Source organism: Neomonachus schauinslandi, chromosome 5 (assembly GCF_002201575.2).
Source record: "Neomonachus schauinslandi chromosome 5, ASM220157v2, whole genome shotgun sequence".
In the NCBI taxonomy this organism is placed as follows: Eukaryota; Metazoa; Chordata; class Mammalia; order Carnivora; family Phocidae; genus Neomonachus; species Neomonachus schauinslandi.
Genome location: NC_058407.1, coordinates 103,888,455 through 103,900,821, shown reverse-complemented (window position 1 = coordinate 103,900,821; position 12,367 = coordinate 103,888,455).

Here is a 12,367-nt window from a genome sequence, read left to right as displayed (position 1 = left end):
TGTACATGTTAAGTATTTCCCCTTTGCAAGCCCATCATTGTGTAAAAGTGCCAGAAGCACGTGTTGTGATGAGCACTGGGTATAATACGCAACTAATGAATCCTTGAACACTGCATCAAAAACTAATGACATACTATATGTTGGCTAACTGAACATAATAATAAAAAATTTAAAATTTAAAAAATTTAAAAAAAGTAGAAGTGCCAAAACCACAACACATTTTTAATAGTGAAAAAGGAAAAACAAAACAAAAAACGTTTTTTTTTAGTTCTTTGATAGTGCTCCATAAAGAAAGATGGAACTATATACCTATGTTATTCTACCCATTTTGTTCCTATGAACACGTTAGATAGCCTAGATATCTAGATTTAAACACCCTCCTCCCGCCTCACTCTGCCACTACATAACACTATAAAGAAATGTTTTTAAAGGTTTTAAAACATTTGCCTTGTTTAAGGGGCGCCTGGGTGGCTCAGTTGGTTAAGTGTCCGACTCTTGATTTTGGGTCAAGTCATGATTGCAGGGTCCTGAGATTGAGCCCCGGGTCAGGCTCTGCACTGAGCATGGAGCCTGCTTGAGATTCTCTCTCTTCTGGTGGCCTTCTCCCCCCTCAAAATAAATAAATAAATAAATAAATAATAGTTATAAAAATAAAATAAAAATAAACAAAATACAAATAATTTGCCTTGTTTTCTGAAACAATTTCAAAGTATAACTACCTCAATGCTATAAAACATGCAGTTACAGCCACTGTTTTAATTTTCAAACACTTTGAACCCAGATTTTCAAGAGTCATAGAATGAAGTTTTATGTTTAAACATCTAAATTTAGCTTTCTTCCAGGAAAAAAAAGGAGAGGAGGTTGGAGGGGGATTAAGACTAAAACACTCTGATTTGCACAATTTGACAAAATCTTTCAAATTTCTCAATATATATGCTCACTGACCCAGCAATTCCACTTCTAGGAATTTTTCACAATATATTCACATGAATGTGTACATAAACGTGTAGTGCTGCATCTATACCAGTAAAAACTAGAAACAACATAAATGCTTACGAATTATTTAAATAAATGATGTACTTGCCATATTATACATCAATTTTTTAAAAATGAGGTTGACATATCTATATGTTTTGCAATGAAAAGAGGTCCATCATATACTGTTAAGTGGGAAAAGGCAAATTACAAAATAATTTTAATGACTTGTATGGATGAAAATTTCTGGTAAAGTATACAGAAAAATGATACTGAATTGAGGAGTAAGAGAAATTTCGGTTTCTACTCTACTCATCTGTCTGCATTTTTTTCAAAATTTTTTACAAGGTTGCAACACTTTTGGAATTTCTTTTTAAATTAAAAACAAAACGCAAGAAGTCCAAATAAATATATCAGGTTGCAAAAAAATCATGGGTCCAATATATGTATGTAATGAATATAGACCATTATTATAATTTGCAAAATCCAAATAAATTCCTTGATTGCCCAGGTGGCATCTGAGCAAAGCCCCCTTAGACGTCTTCCCTGGAAAGAAGGCTTCCAAAATTAACACCAAACTTGCCTCAATTTCCACGGAAGCGTCAAACCTCCTCTGCGAAGTTCGATGTTAGGGAAACTCAGAAAAAGCTTCTCTAACCTTGCTGGCACCGAGCTCGGCGGAGAATGCACAAGGGCGGCGGATCTGCGGCGGGGTCCTCAAGTCATCTGGCCTAGCGCTAGATCGCAGGCCGCTCTTCCCCGGTTGGCTCAGGCCCCGCCCACGCACCGCGGCCGCCCAGCTTTCGTTTCCCACTGAATGGAAAGTGAAACTCAGCGAGAGGCGGGCTGCGCCGCTACCTCGGCGCGGGGAGGAGGAGCGATGCACGCCCCCACCCGGGAGCTCGGGAGACCCAGCGAGCCGCGGGGGATTTTGGCTTTTGAAGATGTATGCTATGCTTCTGGTACTTGCCCTTTGCCTACGATTCCAAATACATGGGTCTTTTTATCTGGCTTTTTATGATCATGCATCATTGAGGAGGGCATGTAATGTGATGAGCACTGAGTGTTACAGAAACTGATAAATTATTGAACACTACACGTGAAACTAATGATGTACTATAAGTGGGCTAAGAGAATTTAAATATTAAAAAAAGGATATGTCTTACAGTCGTTTGGTGTTTCATAGTATACATAACATTTTGTCTTTCGTAATTTCTAAAATTATGTATCTTAAAATCGATGACTTGTAGATTCAATGAAATGTGGCACACAGGTATAAAGTCCTTATTCCTTTGTTCTGCTGCTGTTCTGCGGAGCCAGCAGAAGAGGACAGACATGGTGAGTAGGGGTGCACAAAGGGTAAAGAAAGTAAACTGTTTATTCCTCAGAACTTAAAATGGGAAGATCTAACAAGATGGTGCTCTCTGAAAGCATTGGTTGACATTTCTCAAAACGAAGCAAGTAAGAGTTTAAATTGAAACTGCGTAATAGTTGCTTCAAAATAAAGTTTGGGGGGTACCTGGGTGGCTCAGTCCCTTAAGCGTCTGCCTTTGGCTGGAGTCATGATCCTGGAGTCCTGGGATCAAGTCCTGCAACCGGCTCCCTGCTCAGCGAGGAGCCTGGTTCTCCCTCTCACTCTGCCCCTCCCCAGCTTGTGCTCTCTCTCTCACTCTCTCTCAAATAAATAAATGAAATCTTAAAAAAGAGGAAGGAAGGAAGAAAAAGAGAAAGAAAGAAGAAAGAAAGAAAGGAAGGAAGGAAGAAAGAAAGAAAAAGTTTGTGCCCTAAGAAGCATTTTCTGTAGCTTGCATGGTTTCGCTGAAAATTGAAGATGGATTTCCTTCTCTTTTTCCTTTTTAATTTGAAGTGCCAGACGAGAAGCCATACCTAACTGCCTCACTTGAAAATTCTGCTTAAAAATTTAGTCATAGAGGAAGACGTTTGGCTGACTTTATGGGATTATCCAGTTCTCCTTTACTGTGGAAAGCTACTTTTAGAGAAAAGCTCTTTGTACAAGTTGAGGAACAATTTATAGAACCTGATGCTAATTTTTGTTCTAGGAAAAGGACAGGCTTTGTTGCATGGGATAAGGGCAAGTGGTGTTTTAAGAAAAAGGGGGAAAAATCAATGACTAATAAAATATATATTAGTACTTCACATAGCTCATTTCTCCACAAACACTTCTGGTTTCATGTGACTTGTTTGCTCATTCTCCTCCACAACTCTTTCCCTTGTCTATTTTCCTCTGCATTTTATCAAGATATGCTTTTTTTATTTTTAAACTTTATTTTATTTTGTATGGTTCCAAAAATAAATTACAAGTTTTCTTTTTAGGTGTGTAGATTGAATCTCTCCCATAGAACTCCTTTGGGCAAACACAATCTTTTAAGGAGTGAGTGGAGATAAATTGAAGCAAACAGAACTCTTAAGTTTCAATTTCCTGGCATGGATTTCAGGGTAGAACTAAAACAGATTATGAATTGGCATCTGTTACCTTTCCTAAATTATTCTCTATCCTCTGGCAATTTGTTGCCTTAATGGAGGACTTTTTTTAATTAAATATTTTATTTTTGGAAAATAAATTTAAACATACAGAGAAGTTACAAAAATATTACAATGACCCCATATACTCTTTACTCACTGTTAACATTGTGGCACAGTTGCTTTATTACTTTTTTCTCTTGTGTACGCACACACACACACACAAACCCTGTATGTATATATTTTAAGTCAGTGTTCTTTTGTTTGTTGCTGAACTACTTGAGAGGAAATTGCATATCAAGATTCACCACCCATAATAATCCAATGCATCTCCTAAAACCAAAGAAATTTTCTTACATAAAGTGAGGGCAATTGTCAAAATCAGAAAATTTAATATTGATAAAATACAATTTTCTAACACATACAGTAAATATTTAAATGTTGACAATTATCCCAACTTGTCCTTTATATTAACTCTTTTTTACCAACACAGAATCCAAGCTGTAATATTATTCATTTGGGGTTTTTTATTATTAAATATTTTATTTTGAGATAATTGTAGGGTCACATGCAGTTGTAACAAATACAACAGAGAAATCGCAGTTTTCCTAACCTGTAAAACGATAGCACACGTCACAACCAGGATATTGACACCAATGTAGTCACTGTCAATGCAGGACATTCCCATCACCACAAGAATCCTTCATGTTGCACTATTATACCCACACTTACTTCCTTCCAGCCCTGCTCCCTCCTCATCTGACATTACTCATCTGTTCTCCTTTTCACTAATTTGTCATTTCAAAAATGTTATGTATTTGTAATCACACAGTGTATAAACCTTTGGAAAAGTTTTTTCTTTTTTTCCATGTGGTATAATTCTCTTGAGATTTATCCAGATTGTTGAATATATCAATAGTTTGCTCCTTTTTATTGCTCAGTAGTATTATATTGCACCACAGTTTAACAATTCATTTGTTGAAGAATATCTGGATTATTTCCAGTTTTTTTATAGGATTCAGAGGGAGAATTCAGTGATTCATCAGTTGTATACAACACCCAGTGCTCATTACTTTAAGTGTGCTCCTAAATGCCCATTACCGAGTTATCCCATTCCCCCATCCACCTCCCCTCCAGCAACACTCAGTTTGTTCCCTAGAGTTGAGTCTCTTACAGTTTGCCTCCCTCTCTGCTTTTATCTTATTTTATTTTTCCTTCCCTTCCGCTATGTTCATCTGTTCTGTTTCTTAAATTCCACATATGAATGCAATCATATGGTATTTGTCTTTCCCTGACTGACTTATTTCGCTTAGCATAACACCCTCTAGTTCTATCCACGTCCTTGCAAATGGCAAGATTTCATTCTTTTTGATGGCTGAGTAATATTCCTGTGTGTGTGTGTGTGTACACAACTTCTTTATCCATGTCGAGGACATCTCAGGTCTTTCCATTGTTTGGCCATTGTGGACATTCCTGCTATAAACATTGGGGTGCAGGTACCCCTTCAAATCTCTATGTTCGTATCCTTTGGATAAATACTTAGTAGTGCAATTGCTGGGTCATAGGGTAGCTCTATTTTTAACTTTTTAAGGAAACTCCACACTGTTTTCCAGAGTGGCTGTACCAGTAAGAGGGTTCCCCTTTCTCTGCATCCTTGCCAACATCTGTTGTTTCTTGAGTTGTTCATTTTAGCCATTCTGACCAACTGTGAGGTGGTATCTCATTGTGGTTTTGATCTGTATTTCCCTGATGCCGAGTGATGTGGAGCATTTTTTCATGTGTCTGTTGGCCATTTGTATGTCTTCTTTGGAGAAGGGTTTGTTCAGGTCTTCTGCCCATTTCTTGACTGAATTATTTGTTTTTTGGATGTTGAGTTTGAGAATTTCTTTATAGATCTTGGATACCAGCCCTTTATCTGATAAGACATGTGCAAATATCTTCTCCCACTCTGTATGTTGTCTTTCAATTTAGTCGACTGTTTCTTTTGGTGTGCAGAAGCTTTTTATCTTGATGAAGTCCCAAAAGTTCATTTTTGCCTTTGTTTACCTGGCCTTTGAAGACATGTCTAGCAAGAAGTTGCTGGGGCCAAGGTCAAAGAGATTGTTGTCTATGTTCTCTTGTAGGATTTTGATGGATTCCTGTCTCACATTTAGGTCTTCCAACCATTTTGAGTCTATTTTTGTGTTTTTTTCTGGTTTGTTTTGTTCTTTTTCTGTTGTTGTGGTTGTTATTGTTGTCTTTTCTCTTTCTTTCTTCTATTCTTTTCTGGACAAAATGATGAGATGGAGAAACTCACCCCAAAAGAAAGAACAAGAAGTAGTACTCACTGCCAGGGATTTAATCAATATGGATATAACTAAGATGTCAGAACTAGAATTCAAAACAATGATTATAAAGATACTAGCTGGGCTTGAGAAAACATAGAAAAGAGTAAAGAATCCTTCACTGTAGAAATAAAAGAATCTAGGGGCGCCTGGGTAGCTCAGTCGTTAAGCATCTGCCTTCGGCTCAAGTCATGATCCCAGGGTCCTGGGATAGAGCCCCGCATTGGTCTTCCTGCTCAGCAGGAAGCCTGCTTCTCCCTCTCCCACTCCCCCTGCTTGTGTTCCTTCTCTTGCTGTGTCTCTCTCTGTCAAATAAATAAATAAAATGTTTTAAAAAAATAAAAATAAAAGAAATAAAGGAATCTAATCAGGCCAAAATTAAAAATGCTATTACTGAGATACAGTCCCAAATGGAGGCTCTAACTGCTAGGATAAATGAGGCAGAGTCAGTGATATAGAAGACAAAATGATGGAGAATAAGGAAGCTGTGGAAAAGCAAGAAAAACAACTACTGGATCATGAGGGAAGAATTCGAGAACTCAATGATTCAATAAAGCAAAATAATATTCAAATAATAGGGGTTCCAGAAGAGGAGGAGGAGGAGGAGAGAGAGCGGCAGAAGGTTTATTTGAACAAATTATAGCTGAGAACTTCCCAAATCTGTGGAAGGAAACAGGCATTCAAGTGCAGGAGGCCCAGAGAACCCCCCTCAAAATCAACAAAAATAGGTCAACACCTCAACATATAATATTGAAGCTTGCAAATTTCAAAGATAAAGAGAAAACCCTAAAAGCAGCTCAGGACAATAGGTCCTTAACCTACAAGGGTAGAAACATAAGGCTGGCAGCAGACCTGTCCATAGAGACCTGGCAGGCCAGAAAGGACTGGAATTATATATTCAACATGCTAAAGGGGAAAAATATGAGGCCAAGAATACTTTATCCAGCAAGGCTGTCATTCAGAATAGAAGGAGAGATAAAGAGTTTCCACGACAAACAAAAACTAAAGGAATTTCTGAACACTAAACCAGCCCTGCAAGAATTATTAAAGGGGATCCTTTGAGCAAAGAGAGAGTCCCAAAGTAACAAAGAACAGAAAGGAACAGAGATAATCTAGAGAAACAGTGACTTTACAGGTAATACAATGGCACTCACTTCATATCTTTCAATAATCACTCTGAATGTAAATAGACTAAATGCTCCAATCAAAAGACATAGGGTATCAGAAAGGATAAAAACACAAGACCCATTGATATGCTGTCTATAAGAGACTTATTTTAGACCCAAAGACACCTCCAGATTGAAAGTGAGGGGGTGGATGGGGCGCCTGGGTGGCTCTCTCATTAAGTGTCTGCCTTCGGCTCAGGTCATGATCCCAGGGTCCTGGGATTGAGCCCCGCATCAGGCTGCCTGCTCAGTGGGGAGCCTGCTTCACCCTCTCCCACTCCCCCTGCTTGTGTCCCTCTCTCACTGTGTCTCTCTCTGTCAAATAAATAAATAAAATCTTTAAAAAAAAAAGAAAGTGAGGGGGGTGGGGAACCATTTATCATGCCAATGGACATCCAAAGACAGCTAAAGTAGCCATCCTTATATCAAACTAGATTTTAAACCAAAGACTGTAATAAGAGATGAAGAAGGACACTCTATCATAATAAAAGGGCCTATCCAACAAGAAGATCTAGCAGTTGTAAATATTTATGCCCCTAACTTGGAAGCAGCCAATTATATAAACTAATTAATAACAAAATTAAAGAAATACATTGATAATAATACAATAATAGTAGGGGACTTTAACACCTCACAGCAATACACAGATCATCTACAAAAAAGATCAGCAAGGAAACAAGGGCTTTGAATGACACACTGGACCAGATGGATTTCACAGATATATTCAGAGCATTTCATCCTAAAACAGCAGAATACACTTTCTTCTCAAGTACACTCCAAGTGCATATTCTCCAGAATAGATTACATACTGGGTCACAAGTCAAGTGTCAACCAGTACCAAAAGATCGAGATTATTCCATGCATATTTTCAGACCACAATGCTTTAAAACTTGAAGTCAACTACAAGAAAACATTTGGAAAGACCACAAATACATGGAAGTTAAAGAGCATCCTAATAAAGAATGAATGGGTCAGCCAGGAAACTGAAGAAGAATTAAAAAAAAAAAATACATGGAAGTAAATGAAAATGAAAACATGACAGTTCAGAACTTTTGGGATGCAGCAAAGATGGTCCTAGCAGGGTAGTATATAGCAATACAGGCCTTCCTCAAGAAACAAGAAAAGTCTCAAATACACAACCTAACCTTACACCTAAAGGAGTTGGAGAAAGAACAGCAAATAAAGCCTAAATCCAGCAGGAGAAGAGAATTAATAAAGATGAGAGCAGAAATCAATGACATAGAAACTAAAACAACAACAACAACAACAGATCAGTTGAACAGATCAGTAGAACAGATCAATGAAACTAGGAGCTGGTTCTTAGAAAGAATTAAGATCGATAAACCCCTAGCCAGACTTATCAAAAAGAAAAGAGGAAAGCCCCAAATTAACAAAATCATGAATGAAAGAGGAGAGATCACAACCAACCCCAAAGAAATACAATTATAAGAACATATTATGAGCAACAATATGCCAACAAATTAGGCAATCTGGATGAAATGGATGCATTCCTAGAAACATATAAACTACCAAAACTGAACAAGGAAGAAATAGAAAACCTGAACAGATCCATAACCAGCAAGGAAATTGACACAGTAATCAAAAATCTCCCAAAAAACAAGAATCCAGAGCTGGATGACTTCCCAGGGGAATTCTACCAATCATTTAAAGAAGAATTAATACCTATTTTTCTGAAGCTGGTTCAAAAAATAGAAATGGAAGGATAACTTCCAAAGTCATTCTATGAGGCCAGCATTACCCTTATCCCCAAACCAGACAAAGACCCCATCAAAAAGGAGAATTACAGACCAGTATCCCTGATGAACATGGATGCAAAAATTCTCACCAAGATACTAGCTAATAGGATCCAACAGTACATTCAAAGGATTATTCACCAGGACCAAGTGGGATTTATTCCTGGGATGCAAGGATGGTTCAACATCCACAAATCAATCAATGTGATATACTATATTAATAAAGGAAAGGACAAGAACCATATGATCCTCTGAATAGATGCAGAACAAGCATTTGACAAACTACAGCATCTGTTCTTGATAAAAAACTCTCTGCAGTGCAGGCATAGAGGGAACAAAACACAATATCATAAAAGCCATATAAGAAAAACCGACAGTGAATATCATCCTCAACAGGGAAAAACTGAGAGCTTTTCCCCTAAGGTCAGGATCATGACAGGGATGCCCACTGTCACCACTGTTGTTAAACATAGTACTGGTAGTCCTAGCCTCAGCAATCAGGCAACAAAAAGAAATAAAAGGCATCCAAATTGGCAAAGAAGTCAAATTTTCACTCTTGGCTGATGACATGATACTCTATGTAGAAAACCCAAAAAACTCCACCACAAAATTGCTAGAACTCACACAGGAATTCAGTAAAGTGGCAGGATATAAAATCAATGCACAAAAATCAGTTGCATTTCTATACACTAACAATGTGACTGAAGGAAGAGATTAAGGAATCGATTCCATTTACAATAGCCCCCAAAACCATGTTACCTAGGAATAAACCTAACCAAAGAGGTAAAGGATCTATACTCTAGAAACTACAGAACACTTATGAAAGAAATTGAGGAAGGCACAAAGAGATGGAAAAACATTCCATGTTCATGGATTGGAAGAATAAACATTGTGAAAATGTCCATGCTGCCCAGAGCAATCTACACATTCAGTGCAATCCCTATCAAAATACCATCGACATTTTTCATAGAGCTGGGCCAAACAATCCTAAATTTTGTATGGAACCAGAATGACAAAGCAGGAAAGAATATCCAACGGCAAGAAGATAGTCTCTTCAACAAATGGTGGCGGGAAAATTGGACAGCCACATGCAGAAGAATGAAACTGGACCACTTTCTTACACCATACACAAAAATAAATTCAAAATGAATGAAAGACCTAAATGTGAGACAGGAATTCATCAAAGTCTTAGAGGAGAACATAGGCAGTAACCTCTTTGACCTCAACCACAGCAACTTCTTGCTAGACACGTCTTCAAAGGCAAGGGAAACAAAGGCAAAAATGAACTTTTGGGACTTCATCAAGATAAAAAGCTTCTGCACAGCAAAGGGAACAGTCAACAAAGCTAAGAGGCAACCCACAGAATGGGAGAAGATATTTGCACATGTCTTATCAGGTAAAGGGCTGGTATCCAAGATCTATAAAGAAATTCTCAAACTCAACATCCAAAAAACAAATAATTCAGTCAAGAAATGGGCAGAAGACCTGAACAAACCCTTCTCCAAAGAAGACATACAAATGGCTAATAGACACATGAAAAAATGTTCAGCATCACTAGCCATCAGGGAAATACAAATTAAAACCATAATGAGATACCACCTTACACCATTTAGAATGGCCAAAATTAACAAGACAGGAAACAACAAATGTTGGTGAGGATGCGGAGAAGGGGGAACCCTCCTACACTGTTGGTGGGAATACAAGCTGGTACAGCCACTCTGGAAAACAGTATGGGGGTTCCTCAAGATGTTCAAAATAGAGCTACCCTACAACCCAGCAATTGCACTCCTGGGTATTTACCCCAGAGATACAGATGTAGTGAAAAGAAGGGGCACATGCACCCCAATGTTCATGCTAAACTGTGGAAGGAGCCGTGATGTCCTTCAACAAATGAATGGATAAAGATGTGGTTCATATATACAATGGAATATTATTCAGCCATCAAGATGAATACCTACCATTTGCATCGACATGGATGGAACTGGAGGGGATTATGCTAAGTGAAATAAGTCAAGTAGAGAAAAGCAATTATCATATGCTTTCACTCATATATGGAACATAAGGAATAGCACAGAGGACAACAGGACAAGGGAGGGAAAACTGAATGGGAAGAAATCAGAGAGGGAGAGGAACCATGAGACACTCTGGACTCCAGGAACCAAACTGAAGGTTACAGAGGGAAGGGGGGAGGGAGAAGGGGTAACCGAGTGATGGTATTAAGAAGGGCACATGTTGTGACGAGCACTGGGTGCTATACGTAACCAATGAATCATTGAACACTACATCAGACACTAATGATGTACTCTATGTTGGCTAACTGAACATAATAAACAAATTAATTCTTAATCCATTAAAAAATTAATTAATTTTAATAAATTTTTTTTAAAAAAATTGTGGGTCATAACTAAAACAGTACTAAGAAAGAATTATATAGGCTCCTGGGTGGCTTAGTCAGTTAAGCGTCTGCTTTCTGCTCAGGTCATGATCCCAGGATCCTGGGATCAGGCCCGGCATTGGGCTCCCTGCTCGGTGGGGAGCTTGCTTCTCCCTCTCCTTCTAGTGCTCCCCCAGTTTGTGCTTTCTCTTGCTCTCTCTCCCGCTCTGTCAAAGAAATGAATAAAATCTTTTAAAAAAGGAAGAAAGAAATTTATAGCACTAAATGTTTTTGTTAGAGAAGAAAAGTCGCTAATTAGTAAGGTAAGTTCTCACTGTAAGAGACTAGTAAAAAAGAGCAATAGAAACCGAAAACAAAAAGAAGGAAGAAATATAGGATAAATCAATGAAATTGAAAACAAATGTAGAAAAATCAGAGAAATAGAAAATGTAATTTTTGAAAGATGAGTAAAATTGACAAACCTCTAGCAAGACTGACAAAGAAAAAAAAGAGAGAATCATTGACTTCTACCTCTGAAACTAATAATACACTGTATGTTATTTAGTTGAATTTAAATAAAATTAAATTTAAAAAAAGAAAAAAGAGAGACGATACAAATTACCAGTATCAGGAATTTAAAAGGAGATGCTATTACAAACCCTGCAGATATAAAAGCATAAGAGAATACTATAAACAAGTATACACACATAAATTTGACAACTTATTTGAACTGAACAATTCTTTGAAAAGCACAAACTACCATACCTCACCAACATGAGATAGTTTGAGTAACTCCATAAGTTTTAAAGAAATTGAACTTTTAATTTTTACAATTCAAAAAAGAAATCTCCAGGCCCAGTTGGTTTCCCTGTAATATAGTACCCTGATACCAAAATCAGACAAAGTGCAAAAAGGAAAGAAAACTGCAGACCAATATTCTTTATGGATACTGATGTGAAAATTCTTCACAAAATGTTAGCAAATAGAAGTCAGCAATATATAAAAAGAATTATACACCTTGATCAGGTAAGGTTTTATTCCAAGGATACAAAGACGGTTCAATATTCAAAAATCAATGTAATCCACCATATCAGCAGGCTAAAGAAGAAAATCACGTGATCAAAATTAACTGATGCAAAAATGGCATTTAACAAAATTCAACTCCTATTTATGATTTAAAACTCTTAAAGAACTAGAAATACAGGTAAGCTTATATACTATGTAACTCCACCTGTACAACATTTTCAAGGTAACAAAACTATGGAGATGGGAAAAAAATTAGTGATGGCCAAT